Genomic DNA, 13,691 nt, shown 5'->3' on the forward strand with positions numbered 1-13,691 from the left:
TTTCTGTTATTTCTTCATTCCAGTAAATGATATGGTTTGAAAATATTTATGCTCAGATTTTTAAATGGTCTCTACAACAAATTGTCACTTGTTGGGTTCAATTAAGTGCTCATTGTATAAGTGCACATGGTACAAATCAACACCAGCTTATAGGATTGTGGAAAGAATTAAGAGATGAATTTAGTGATCTTATATACCCTGTCAGTTGGTCATATTGTGGAAGAGCTCTACAAAACTTACTGTACTGTTAACTCCAAGATTTTCTTCCAATAACAGGGATGCTAGCCAGATATTTAATAATCAAAGACCAAAAATGGCAGTTTAATTTTTCTACCCAATATCCTATGGCATATGAATGATCCAAATTTGAAGCTCCAAGGATAGGAAAAAGCTTACTTGTGCCTGTCCTAGACAAGTACTAGAGTTTATATTGAAATCAAAACTTCTAAAAATAAAAATCAGTAAGATTAATTTTACTCATTTTTCTAACACGAGTCAGTATGCTTGAAGTTTTCATTGTATTTGATGTCATGTAAATTTACTGTAAAAAATAAGAAAAAATTTTAAAATGCTTTATTGATTAAATTTAGGGTTGCTTTTCAGTATACTCAGTAACTCCGAAGTCAGTGTTAACAGTACTGAGCTTACATAAGATTTATTGAATTTACCTAACTTAGGCAAATGTTTTCAAACTTATATGCTTTTGGTCCAAAGTCAAATCAATTATTTTGAAAAAGATGAATGGGATTTTTTTCAGTGTGGATATGAAAAATAAAATAAAATGATAGCTATGTTTGGAACAATTGGGTTTGTGAGTCTACTTTGTCGTCTGTGAATTTTATGAAATGTATATACAAATCAAGTATGATGAAAACAGGAATTGAGATGTGCCTTAGGTGTGAAATACACATTAGATTTTAAAGACTTAACATGCAAATTATCACACTTAATAACTATATTGATAATATGTTATAAATTGATATTGATAATATGTTATAAATTGATAAATATTATTTTGGATATATTGGGTTAAATAAAATAATCACTGTATTTATATTTCAGAATTACATATGTGGGCCAGGCGCACTGGCTCATGCCTGTAATCCCAGCACTTTGGGAGGCTGAGGCGGGCGGATCACAAGTTCAGGAGATTGAGACCATCCTGGCTAACACGGTGAAACCCCGTCTCTACTAAAAATACGAAAAATTAGCTGGTGTGGTGGTGGGCGCCTGTAGTCCCAGCTACTCGGGAGGCTGAGGCAGGAGAATGGCGTGAACCCGGGAGGCAGAGCTTACAGTGAGCCGAGATCGTGCCACTGCACTCCAGCCTGGGCGAGAGTGAGACTCTGTCTGAAAAAAAAAAAAAAAAAAATAGAATTACATATGTGGCTTGCAGTATAGTTGTATTAGACAGCACTACCCTATATGATAGTTACTCTCAAAACCAAGTTTCACCAATCTAGACCTTACTGTTGACTTCAGGATCCATAGTCAACTGTCTTTTTCATCAGTTTCACATTGTTGTTCCATAGGCATTTTAAACTGAATAGGTCCAAAGCTGAATTTATTCATCTCTCATCATATCTGTTTTGAAAAATGGCCCAACCATTTCCCTTGATGCTCAAACTAGAAATGTAGAAGATATTTGAAACCTTTTCTTCATCCACCTTGCCCTGTCTCTTTCACCTCTCCTACTGTAGTTATTTTGGTTCAAGTCATTATTTTTCTTGCTTAGAGTAATATAATAACTTTCTAACAAGTCTCTCTGCCTTCATTCTTGCCCCTTGTTAATACTAATATATCCTTCATACTAAGGATTGACTATTCTGAAGTTTACATTTATTTTTATGTAACTTTTATTAGGAAGACATTCAGACAACAAGAAAGTCAAATCACTTAAACAGATTTATAATCTTGTATAGCAAATCTAGAGATGGCTACAGTCTTTGCTTGAGTAGCTCAATAGTGTCATTGTTGTGTTATCTGGGGTGGTTTTGGTCTTTCCCTCATAATTGCCGGATGCCTGGCACAGTTTTAGGGATGCTCGATTTAAGACAACATGGCAAGGCCTGGATCAAGCCCTGTGTATTTGTCAGAAAGTCCAAAGCTTTGCCAGAAGCTTTTCCAAGCAGACTTATATTTCACTGGCCAGAACTGTGTCAGCATGGCCATACTCACTGCAAGGGAATGTTGGGATGTGAGCTTTTACCTTTCATAGCTTCTGTATTAGAAGTAGGCAAGGGAGAAAGAATTGGGAATGGGTGGTTGGTTAGCTGGTCTATGAAGTCTAACATATTTCTCCTCTACTGAAAAGCTTTTACTGGCTCCCCACTTTGTTCAGGATAGTTTAAGGTTATAATGAGTCTGTGCCCTCCATCTGTTGCTGAGCTCAAGGTAGCTGCCACTGGCCTGGTTATGAAAGGGCAATTTAAAGATGATCTAATAGGGTCTCTTTGTTTTGTAGGTAATAAAACTGACATTTCAAGAGGTTTAGTCAATTGCCAGGGTCACAGTTAACCAAAATTATGAACAGATAACCAAAATTATTATTGAATGTTTGGGAACTGAAAATGTGATTTATTTATTTATTTATTTATTTATTTATTTTTGTTATAGAAACTGGCTCTTGCCACGTTGCCCAGGCTGGTCTTGAACCCCTGGCCTCAAGTGATCCTCCTGCTTTGGCCTCCCAAAGTGCTGGGATTACAGGCACGAACCACAGCATCTGGCCTGAAATATGTGATTTTAAATTATGTTCCGCCTTTTTTTTTTTTTTGAAACAGAGTCTTCGCTCTGTCACCAGGCTGTAGTACAATGGCGCGATCTTGGCTCACTGCAACCTCCAACTTCGTGGTTCAAGCGATTCTCCTGCCTCAGCCTCCTGAGTAGCTGGGATTACAGGCACGTGCCACCACGCCCAGCTAATTTTTGTATTTTTAGTAGAGACGGAGTTTCACCATGTTGGCCAGGCTGGTCTCAATCTCCTGACCTCGTGATCCGCCCACCTCGGCCTCCCAAAGTGCTGGAATTACAGGCATGAGCCACCGCGCCCGGCCATGTTCCACCTTTTAATATCAAGATGGCCTGGGAGAGTTGATTGATATCTCTGAGTATTAATTTACCTATCTTTCAACAAGGATAATAATTGCATCTTGAATGGTTCTAGTTATTTATTTATTTATTTATTTATCTGTTTGAGACAGGGTCTTACTCTGTTGCCCAGGTGGGAGTGCAGTGGCACAGTCATGGCTCACTGCAGCATTGAACTTCCAGACTTGGGCAATCCTCCTGCCTCAGTCTCCCAAGTAGCTGGGACTACAGGCACATGCCATCATGCTCAGCTAATTTTTAAATTATTTGTAGAGACGGGGTCTTCTGTTGCCCAGGCTGCTCTCAAACTGCTAGGCTCAAGTGCTCATCCTGCCTCAGCCTCCCAAAATGCTGGGATTACAGGTGTGAGCCCCCACATTCAGCCTAGTTTCAGGTTTTATGGGGCCTGTTGATTATTGAATTTGGCACACTAAGAAAAATAATCCCATAAAATTGTGAATATACCATTAGAAATTATTTGAAATATTTATTTAGATTAAGAAAATAAATCATTACAATCTTCGCAATATTTAAAAGTTAACAATATCACAAAACATAGAGGTGAAAAAGACATGATCTTTTTATTAATTATAGCTCTATAATTATTTTTAATTATTTTTTCCTAGGTTTTCTTTTTTTTTTTTTTAGACAGGGTCTCACTCCGTTGCCCAGGCTAAAGTGCAATGGTGCGATCTCGGCTTACTGCAACCTCCACCACCTGGGCTCAAGAGATCCTTCCACCTCAGTCTCCTGAGTAGCTAGAACCATAGGCACGTGCCACCACGTTGGGCTAATTTTTGTGTTTTTATAGAGACAGGTTTTCACCATGTTGCCCAGGCTGGTCTCAAACTCCTGAGCTCAAGCAATCCACTGACCTTGGCCTCCAAAAGTTCCAGGATAACAGGCATGAGCCAGATTACTGCCTGGTCCCTAGTTTTCTTTTGGTTTTATATGCATTGATTGTCTCCATTTGACAATTCTGTAATATCCTTTTCTATAGAGGTATAGAAGGGTAATTGACAGTATCCTCTAGCATAGTTGATGGAAATTTGCTTTTTTATTTTTGACAGTTTACATAGGTTTCTTTCCAATTCTCAACTGTGACTAATCAATATAATTTTTAGGATTATTATCACGTGGGGAAACTCCTATTAAGAGTCACATCTGAGCTACAAGATTTCAGAGCATTTCAATTTTCTGTGGAGTGACTGCTCTTAAATATTGTTTGAATTGACCATTCAAAGTATTCCTAGAAGACTTCCCAACTGAGATGGCCAGCAATAGTTTAACTATACATGGAAGAAATTTCAAAGTACACAAATATATCCCAGTCACTCCTTAACAAGAGCTCAGAAATGTCTACTGCCACTATATGGTTACAACAGGAAGGGAAAGTACACAGAAGGTGCAGCTGAAATGGAAACAGATGGTAGTCTTAACTGACTATGGTAAAAATATTTTTGTGGCCGGGCATGATGGCTCACACCTGTAATCCTAGCACTTTGGGAGGCCGAGGTGGGCGGATTGCCTGAGCTCAGGAGTTTGAGACCAGCCTGGGCAACATGGTGAAATCCCATCTCTACTAAAATACAAAAAATTAGCCGGGCGTGGCGGCATGTGCCTGTAGTCCCATCTACTCAGGAGGCTGAGGCAGGAGAATCACTTGAACCTGGGAGGTGGAAGTTGCAGTGAGCCGAGATCGCGCCACTGCCCTCCAGCCTGGGCGACAGAGCAAGACTCTGTCTCCAAAAAAAAAAAATTGGAAATTTAACAAAAATATATAAATGTGAAGAGATATTTCTGTGGTTCCTTTTTTGGAAGGTACCCCTTCAATTAAGTTTCATAGTTATTCTGCCTCTGACCTAGCTTTCTTGATTTTTTGGATTCTTGAATGAGGTAAAGCAGACTTGGGAAGTTGTTAGACACTTAATAAGTAATCAACAAATATTACCAGAAAAATGATAGAATTGTGGATAATTTTTTAAGCTGGTTGTTATTTGTGTGTGGAAGGGAGGGGTTTGTTTTACTTTGTATTTAAAATTTTCCCAGTAAAAGTATTTTTAAAATCACATGAGATAAATGTAAAATAATTTAATTTTTTTCTATGCTGGAATCCTCTTAATAGATTATGTTATTTCTTTCTTTTTTTTTTTTTTTTTTGAGATGGCATCTTGCTCTGTACCCCAGGCTGGAGTGCAGTGGCACAATCTCGGCTCAATGCAACCTCCTCCTCCCATGCTCAAGCAACTCTCCTGTCTCAGCCTCCTGAGTAACTTGGATTACAGGTGCGTGCCACCACAGTTGTCTAATTTTTGTATTTTTAGTTGAGACAGGGTTTCACCATGTTGGCCAGGCTGGTCTCAAACTTCCGACCTCAAGCGATCTGCCCGCCTCAGCCTCCCAAAGTGCTGGGATTACAGGCGTGAGCCACTGTGCCCGGCAGATTATGTTATTTCTAAATAAAAATAGTTATTATTAACAATTTTTATTTTTAAGTGAAAACACCTAGTAGATACAAAAACAACTTACAAATATTTCAAGTACTATAAAACAATACTATGAATTGGCCCTTTTTTAAAAAAAATGCTTTTTAAGATATTATATGTACCTGAAACAAAGCACCTTAGGTTCTAAATACAGCATTGGATTTTATTGGAGAATCTGCAGCCTCCCTGGTGGTGAGCACACAGAGACATATGCTGTGTAAGACGTTAGTAACACTGCTGGGCTCCCCTAAGGGAGCAACAGGCTTGCTGAAGAAGCTGATGCAGATTCCACCCTGTGTAACAGTGATGCATCAAACCCGAGAATTTCTACCAGTCAAATAAGCATGCATAATGGTTTCTTTGAAGATACATATTTCCCCATTCCAAAATATATAGTTGGTGTATGAGAAAAATTTAAGTTGTATTCCTACCTCAAACAAAATTCTAGAAAAAATTAAAGATGGAATAAAGAATAAAAGTTGAAGTCATAAAATAAAAATAAACTCATGAATATTTTTGTGTTTTCTGAATAGGAAGGATATTTTCAGTCCAAAGGTAGTGCAGCCAGAGTGCTGCAACAAACCTTAACTAATGCATGAGTTCTGCCTGTGTGTTCTCCTATATAGAGGTGAACATTTCATTAAGAATTTTACTCTGTGGTAGATGTATGGTCAGCATTTTCATCTCTTCAATGACAACATGTTTCTTGTGAATGTTTTTCATGCATTCATCCAATTTTGCAGCTTTCTCACATTTTTTCTTACAAAATCTTTGTATTGATGCTGTGCCACAGAATTTCTTGAACACATATTTTAGTGACTTGGAGTTTCCTGGACCAGCAGTTTGCAGGTGGATTCGTGGATGGTGGGAGGCCCGGGGGTTTTCTTCCAGGCTTTAAATGTTCCAAAAGGCTTCTATTTATTGTCATAGAGACCACTGATTCTGGCAGATGTGGCTTTTCTGGGAAATTTTTGTGTGTATATCCCTGTTCTCTCTGGTTCTCTGATCCAAGATGAATCTGGAAGAGCTTCTGTCACCAGCCCTGCACTCCCCAGGCCCTTCAGCACCTGCATCTTTATGTGAGCCTTTCACCTCAGTATGTTTTTGCTGGACCTTTCTGAGATGTGCTGCTAAGAGCCCTCTAGATATTCTCTGTGCTTTTTCTCTCTGCATTCCATCCTCATGACTTCTGCTGAAGCTCAGCTTCCACAGCTCTGTGCTCACTCAGTTGTTAGATTTTTGGGTTGAAGATTTTGCATTTCCTGGTGAGTTCCTCCTTTTCAGGAAGTATCGTTTTGCTGATACTCTCAGATTTGCTGTTCATAAGGGACTTTGATATTCTCTTTGCATTTTCTTAATTTTAATTGCTTTTCCTTTTGACTCTGCAGGATTTATGTGACCTACTTGTTGAAAACAAAATGGGGCAATTTTTTTTAATCTTCTATATTTTGTTCCTAATTTTTCCTTGTTGCATTGTTTGCTGTCTCAGAGGAGGAGGAGAAAGAGGGTAAGTCTACCCTTACCCTCATACCAAAGAGGTATATCCGGTGTTGCTATTCAGAAGCCTAATGCAACTCTGATTCTCATTTTATTCAGAAGCTGTCATGCCATACTCCTCAAGGCTGTTTTAATGTTTTAATCTGATAGACTAGAATTTGATGAAAATGCCTGTTGTGTTGCTTTTTTTTTTTTTTTGAGTCAGAGTCTTCTTCTGTCACCCATGCTGGAGTGCAGTGGTGTGATCACAGCTCACTGCAGCCTCGACCTCCTGGGCTCAAGCAATCCTCCCACCTCTACCTCCCAAGTAGCTTGGACTATAGGCTCACACCACCACACCTGGCTAACATTTTATTTTTTGGTAGAGACGGAGTCTCACTACATTGCCCAGGCTGGTTGTGCATCTTTTTCATTCATTGTGCTAAGTACACAATGGACCCTTTCGAACTGAATACCTGTATTCTTCAATTCAGAGAAATTTTATTTTTATGTAGTTTCTATATGATTTTCTCCTCTCTAGTTTTTATCTTTGAATTTCAGTTATTCTGGGAATTCAGTTATGGACTGAATACATGTCCTATCTTTTCACTGCAATTAAAATCCATGCATATTTCTTTTTTCAGTGTCTGGGAAATTTCCTTAAATGTATAACTTCCAGCCTTTTAAAATTGCAGCTATTCTAATTTCTGGTTGGGTGTGGTGGCTCATGCCTGTAATCTCAGCACTTTGGGAGGCCGAGGTGGGCGCATCACTTGAGGTCAGGAGTTCAATACCAGCCTGGCCAACATGGTGAAAACCTGTCTCTACTGAAAAAAAAAAAAATAGCCAGGCGTGGTGGTGCATACCTGTAATCCCAGCCACTCAGGAGGCTGAAGTGGGAGAATTGCTTGAACCCAGGAGATGGAGGTTGCAGTGAGCCGAGATCTCAACTCTGCACTCCAGTCTGGGCAACAGTGAGACTCCATCTAAAAAAAAGGGAAAACATTCTAATTTCCAAGAGCTGTTTCTTGTTTTCTGATTGTTTCCTTTTTCATTTAATACTATGCTTATCTCTAGATGCCTTTGATTTATCCTCTGAAAATAATAGTTTTATTAAAAACTACTTTTTATTTAACCTGTTCCCTGGGAAGCTTCACTGGGAGTCATTGGGTAGAAGGGCATTTGTTTTGTTGGGATAGCTACATAACAGTCTGATAGTGAGTCTTATGGTTTATGCTAAGTGGTTCTTCACAAGTTTCCTTGGTTTTCCTGGCTGATAATGTTTGCATAGAGGACAGACAAAAGGGGGCTGGAACTGACTTGTTAAAAATAGACGTAAAATGAATTCTGTTTTCAGCTGTCACTGATGCTCGCAACTGCATGTGATGTCCTGGGCCATGGGTGAATCCTTTGAACTTAATGCAGAGAATGTCTTGTGAGTAGATATGTGGAGATGTGCGTATGGAGTCTTTCAGCCTTTCTGTTAAGTGGCACCTTACCTCCATCATTCATTGTATGCGGTGTCATAGTTCTGAGTCCTTCCTAGGTTCCCTGGGGCAAACTGGTTTGCTGCCTTTGCCCTCTGAAATAAATTACTACTTCTCCACCTACTTTTGTCTCCCAAAGCTTTCTCAGATGTCTAATGGATATAATACTAGATAATATCTTACAAAGCTGTTACGTAAACGAATTTATATATGTAATATGCATGGCACAGCACCTGGCATGGAGTAATCATTCTATAAATGGTAGTTATTAGTATTATACAACTTCTCACTATCCCAGACAGTCCTGGTCATATTAATTACCTGGATAGTGACCCAAGAAAAATCTCTACTGCTGCCTTTGGGACTTACTAATTTATTTTTATTCATTTTAGCAAAATAAAAAATTGAGAGAAATGAAATAAATTATTGCTTTAATCCTACCATTACACTGCTTAATTACCAGAAATATGTGATAAATTATAACATCTGATAGTTAATCATTATTCAATATTCTTTTTCAAGAATATTTTGACTGTTTTCATACCTTAGTCCAGAAAAGTTTTACGTCATTTTGACTGGTCTCCCCTAATTTCCTTCACCCTTAAAATACTCTTTAAGATTGGCCGGGTGCAGTGGCTCACGCCTGTAATCCCAGCACTTTGGGAGGCCGAAGCGGGTGGATCACCTGAGGTCAGGAGTTTGAGATCAGCCTGGGCAACACAGTGAAACCCCGTCTCTACTAAAAGTACAAAATTAGCTGGGCATGGTGGTACATGCCTGTAATCCCAGCTACTTGGGAGGCTGAGACAGGAGAATTGCTTGAACCTGGGAGGCGGAGGATGCGATAAGCCGTGATCACGCCATTGCACTGCAGACTGGGCAACAAGAGTAAATCTCTGTCTCACAAAAACAAAACAAAACAAAAACAAACTCAAGATTTTGATTGGAATTATACTTAAGTAATTTTCAAATCTGGGGAGAAGTTATATCTTTACAAAACTTATTTTTTCAATCCAATAACAAGGTCAGCTTAACATATACTTTTTCTTTCTCCTTAGTAAATATTTGCATTTTTCAGGTAGGCCCTACACACTTACTAATTTAATTTCTGTGTATTTTATATGTTCTTATTTTACATGTTGCTATTATAAATGGGACATTATTTTATTTTTATAGTTGACTATTGCTATATAGAAAACATATATTTATGTATTCCTTTTTAAGTGTCCAAATTACTTTTTTTGATTCAAGTGGGTTTTTTGGGTAGAGGAAAAAGTTTCTCTTTCAAATAATGATCATTTTACCTCCTCTAACATTTATGACTAGCATTCTTTTTCTTATCTGATAGCATTGCTTATGACTTCAGAAATAATAGTAGTGTTTACAAATATGTTTATTTTATCCTTCACTTGAATAGGAATGTCTTTAGGATTGTTATGACTGATATTTGTTGGCTGCACATAGACATTCTTTAAACAAGTGTCCCACTGACTTGTGTTTTGCTTTTGCTGCTTTAAGCTAGAATGTCCCAGGAAGTACACACACAATCTCTCTCACACACATAACTCTCATAATACACTCATGAAAAGAAAAGAGTTCTTTGAGATTCTAATATCTGGGACCTTTGTGGTAGATAATCAAGCTCTATCCTCAGAGGAAAAAAAATTGGACATTTTGATTTGAAAGTGGCAGGATCCAGAGGCAAAAAGAAGAGGAAAGGAAAAGAAAGAGATTCTGGATCTTTGGAATTATGTGACACACATTCCTGGTACCACTTCCAGGTTCATTTGCTTTCTACATGATTCCATTTTATGATCACAGTGAAGACTGTAAGCCATGATTTAAAAAAAATCTCCTTGGCATTATTTTATTCTATTAGTACGAATCAAGCTGAACTCATGAACAGTGATTGCTGTATCATAAGTTCAAAAGTTACTGAATAGGTGGGACTGTTTTCTCCTATACCAAACAGTCCTGACTGTATTACTTCTTAGGTTCTTTAATCTATGTTTTAAATAATGTTTTCTACCCTTCCTCTACATTCTGGTAACACCAAATGCCGGCAAGGATGTGGAGAGATTTGATCATTCATACATTGCTGGCAGGAATGTAAAATGGTGCAGCAACTTTGGAAAACAGTTTGGCAGTTTCTTTAAAAAGTAAACATGTTAAACCCTATGACCCAGGAATTGCAGTCTTGGGTATTTCTCCCAGAGAAATGAAATCTTATGCTCACAGAAAAACCTGTACATGAAAGTTCATAGCAGCTTTGTAATAGTTAAAATCGGGAAACAACCTAGATGTCCTTCAACATGTAAATAGTTAAACTGTGGTACATCCATACCATGGAATGATACTCAGCAATTAAAAAAACTATTGTTACATGAAATAACCTGGAAGAATCTCCAGAAAATTATTCTGAGTGAAAAAAGCCATCCCCAAAAGGTTACATACTGTATTATTTCAGTTATATAATGTGAGAAACAGGCTCACCCATCCAAACCCAAAGAATGGACTCAGAGGCACAGAGAACAGTGAAAGTGAGACTTTTAATAGTGGTCTTGCAAGATTGGATGTCTGGTAGGCAGGCATACTCGGGGCAGCTTCAGCATGTAATTTATCTCCTAGCCTGCAAGTCCCTCCCCTAGTTCCTCATTGATCAAGTACTATGGGGTTACAATCTGCCCAGTCACCTAAGTTTCATTATCCACCTTATAAGTTTATACCCTTGTCCCCTTCCCTGCTTAAGTTTCGATTTCACAGTAACGAAACTTTCTTCCCTTTGATTGGCTGACGCTTCCTCTACATTCTGTTCACTTATCATGACTTTCTAGGAGCATGAGCCGTGCAGTTTGTTACATCCACAGGCTGGCTGCCAGTGCGTAGATTTTTCATGCCTTGAAAATGGACCATTTAAGATGTTTTCTCACATATAACATTATTGAAATGACAAAAATAATAGTAATGGAAAACTCATTAGTGCTAGGTAATAAGGAGGAAGCAGGGCTGGGAGAGAAGTTATGGCTATAAAAGGACAACAGAAGAGATCCTTCTGGTGATAGAAACATTCTGTATCTTTGTAGGAGATCGGTCAGGGTGGTGGGAAAAGTTACAAAAATTATAGGAAAAATGCAAAACTTCTTGGAAGGTCAGGAGTTTTTGCAAAAGCTTCGAAAGAAAATTTGGCTGAAGGCAGCTGAATTCTCTCAGGGTAGACAACAAGAAAGTGTAAGAGAGTTTATCTAGATAAGTTAGTTTACTTAGGCCTGGAACCTGGCCTTTAATCATCTGCATGCAGGACTGCTCTCTCCATGGAGGGGGGGAGGGGCGGGATGACCATGTTAATTACCCCAAGTTGTGTTGACTCAAATCCTTTGTCATTAAATCTGTACTAAATGCCCACAGCGCAGGCTTGTTGGGGCTGCTGTGACTGTTTATGGCACCCTCCTTGGTGTCTATGAGCAGCCTGGTCCGCTAGCTGCGGGCCCAGGCAAAAAACCTGTGTCTGCGTACGTTTTTTCATCCGTAGTTCGGCCAGGGTCAGACCCGGCAGGTGGTGCCCCTTGTGAGGAACACTGCCACAGATTGCAATGGAACCCTCGAAAATGAAGGTGAAGAGACAGCGCGGTCAGAAATTCACAAAGTCATTGATGCCCTCTCAGGATTTCGAAGTTTGAGGGAATTGTTCAGGCCAGGGTTTCATCATGGGACAATAGTTATCAGTTCAACAGCAACACTATATCAAAGTATTGAAACAGCTGCTTAAAGCTAGTGGAGCCTCAGTTTTGCAGGCTCAATTAAGGGACCTAATGCAAACTGTTGTTTCCCATAACCCATGGTTCCTGGAAGAAGGTACGCTAGATGTAGAGCTCTGGGAATGAGAGGGGAGAAATCTTAAACATCATGCACAAGGGCAGTGGGTCCCAGTAACATCTCTAACATTATGGGCTTTAGTTATGGCTGCTTTGGTCCCACTCTACACAGAAGAGCCTAAACAGGGAAGGAAGGAGGAACCATCACCTACCTTACCGCCTCCTTCTCCCTCAGCGCCGCCATTAATGGGCAGAAATACCAAAGAGGAGACAGTTTTTTCCTGAGCCCCCTCCTCCAATAAATTGGAAAAAAAGAAGGGATACGCTACAGCTATGGGACCCTGTCTTAGGCAAGCGGCATTAGAAGGGGAGCTCTTAGCCTGCCTGATAATGCAAGATCAACAAGGCAATCAGATGTATGAACCCATTACTTTTGACGCTTATAAAGAGATAAGAAAAAGCATTAGAAAAAACGGAGCCACTAGCCCATTTACGAAAGGGTTAATTGAGGTCACTCTGCAGACCTCTTTCTAATAATGGCCACTGTTATTCCTCCCCTACCCCTAACGTGGCTCTCTCAAAATCCTATTTGGGTAGAACAGTAGCCTTTAAAGGGAGAGAAATTACAAAGAGCTCATTAATTAGTTGAGGAGCAATTAAAAGCCGGCCATATAGAACCATCAAACAGCCCTTGGAAATCGCCCATTTTCATCATTCCCAAAAGGTCTGGTAAAGGGAGACTTTTTGCATGACTTACAGGCTATCATGCTAATTTGCAACCTATGGAGCCCCTTCAACAGGGCCTCCCTTCCCCTGCAGCGATTCCTCAAGATTAGCCTATAGTCGTTATTGACTTAAAAGACTGCTTTTATACTATTACCCTTGCAGAACGGGACAGAGAAAAATTTGCATTTACAATACCAGGTATCAATAATGAAAGGCCAGCTTGCCAATTTCATTGGAAAGTACTTCCTCAAAGAATGCTGAACAGTTCTACCATGTGTCAGTATCATGTGAATCAGGCTTTGCTCCCCATTAGAAAAGAATTTCCTAGTTGCAAGAGTATTCTTTTATGGATGATATTTTACTAGCAGCCCCAACGGAACAGGTACTTTTAACTTTATATGCCTCTGTCGTAAAGAATACACAGCTAAGAGGTTTAGTCATAGCACCTGAAAAAGTACAAATGTCCTCTCCTTGGAAATATCTTAGTTACATACTAACTTCCCAGTCAGTAAGACCTCAAAAGGTTAAATTAAATACTAGCAACTTACACACCTTAAATGATTATCAAAAATTACTAGGTGATATTAATTGGCTTCACCCCACCTTGGGCATAA

The 13,691-nt window shown here is 39.1% G+C and overlaps 1 protein-coding gene across 1 annotated transcript in view; it reads left to right on the forward strand.

Moving 5' to 3' along the window:
• The first annotated feature begins 5,266 nt into the window (after nt 1-5,266).
• The window catches only part of ZNF451 (zinc finger protein 451), a 106,238-nt gene continuing 97,813 nt past the window's right edge, over nt 5,267-13,691 (forward strand). Inside the window, exon 1 of the mRNA XM_063812488.1 lies at nt 5,267-5,375. The gene's annotated coding sequence lies outside the window, so the exon portion shown is untranslated. The remainder of the gene's footprint in view (nt 5,376-13,691) is intronic.

This window comes from Pan troglodytes, chromosome 5 (genome assembly GCF_028858775.2).
Source record: "Pan troglodytes isolate AG18354 chromosome 5, NHGRI_mPanTro3-v2.0_pri, whole genome shotgun sequence".
Classification (NCBI taxonomy): Eukaryota; Metazoa; Chordata; class Mammalia; order Primates; family Hominidae; genus Pan; species Pan troglodytes.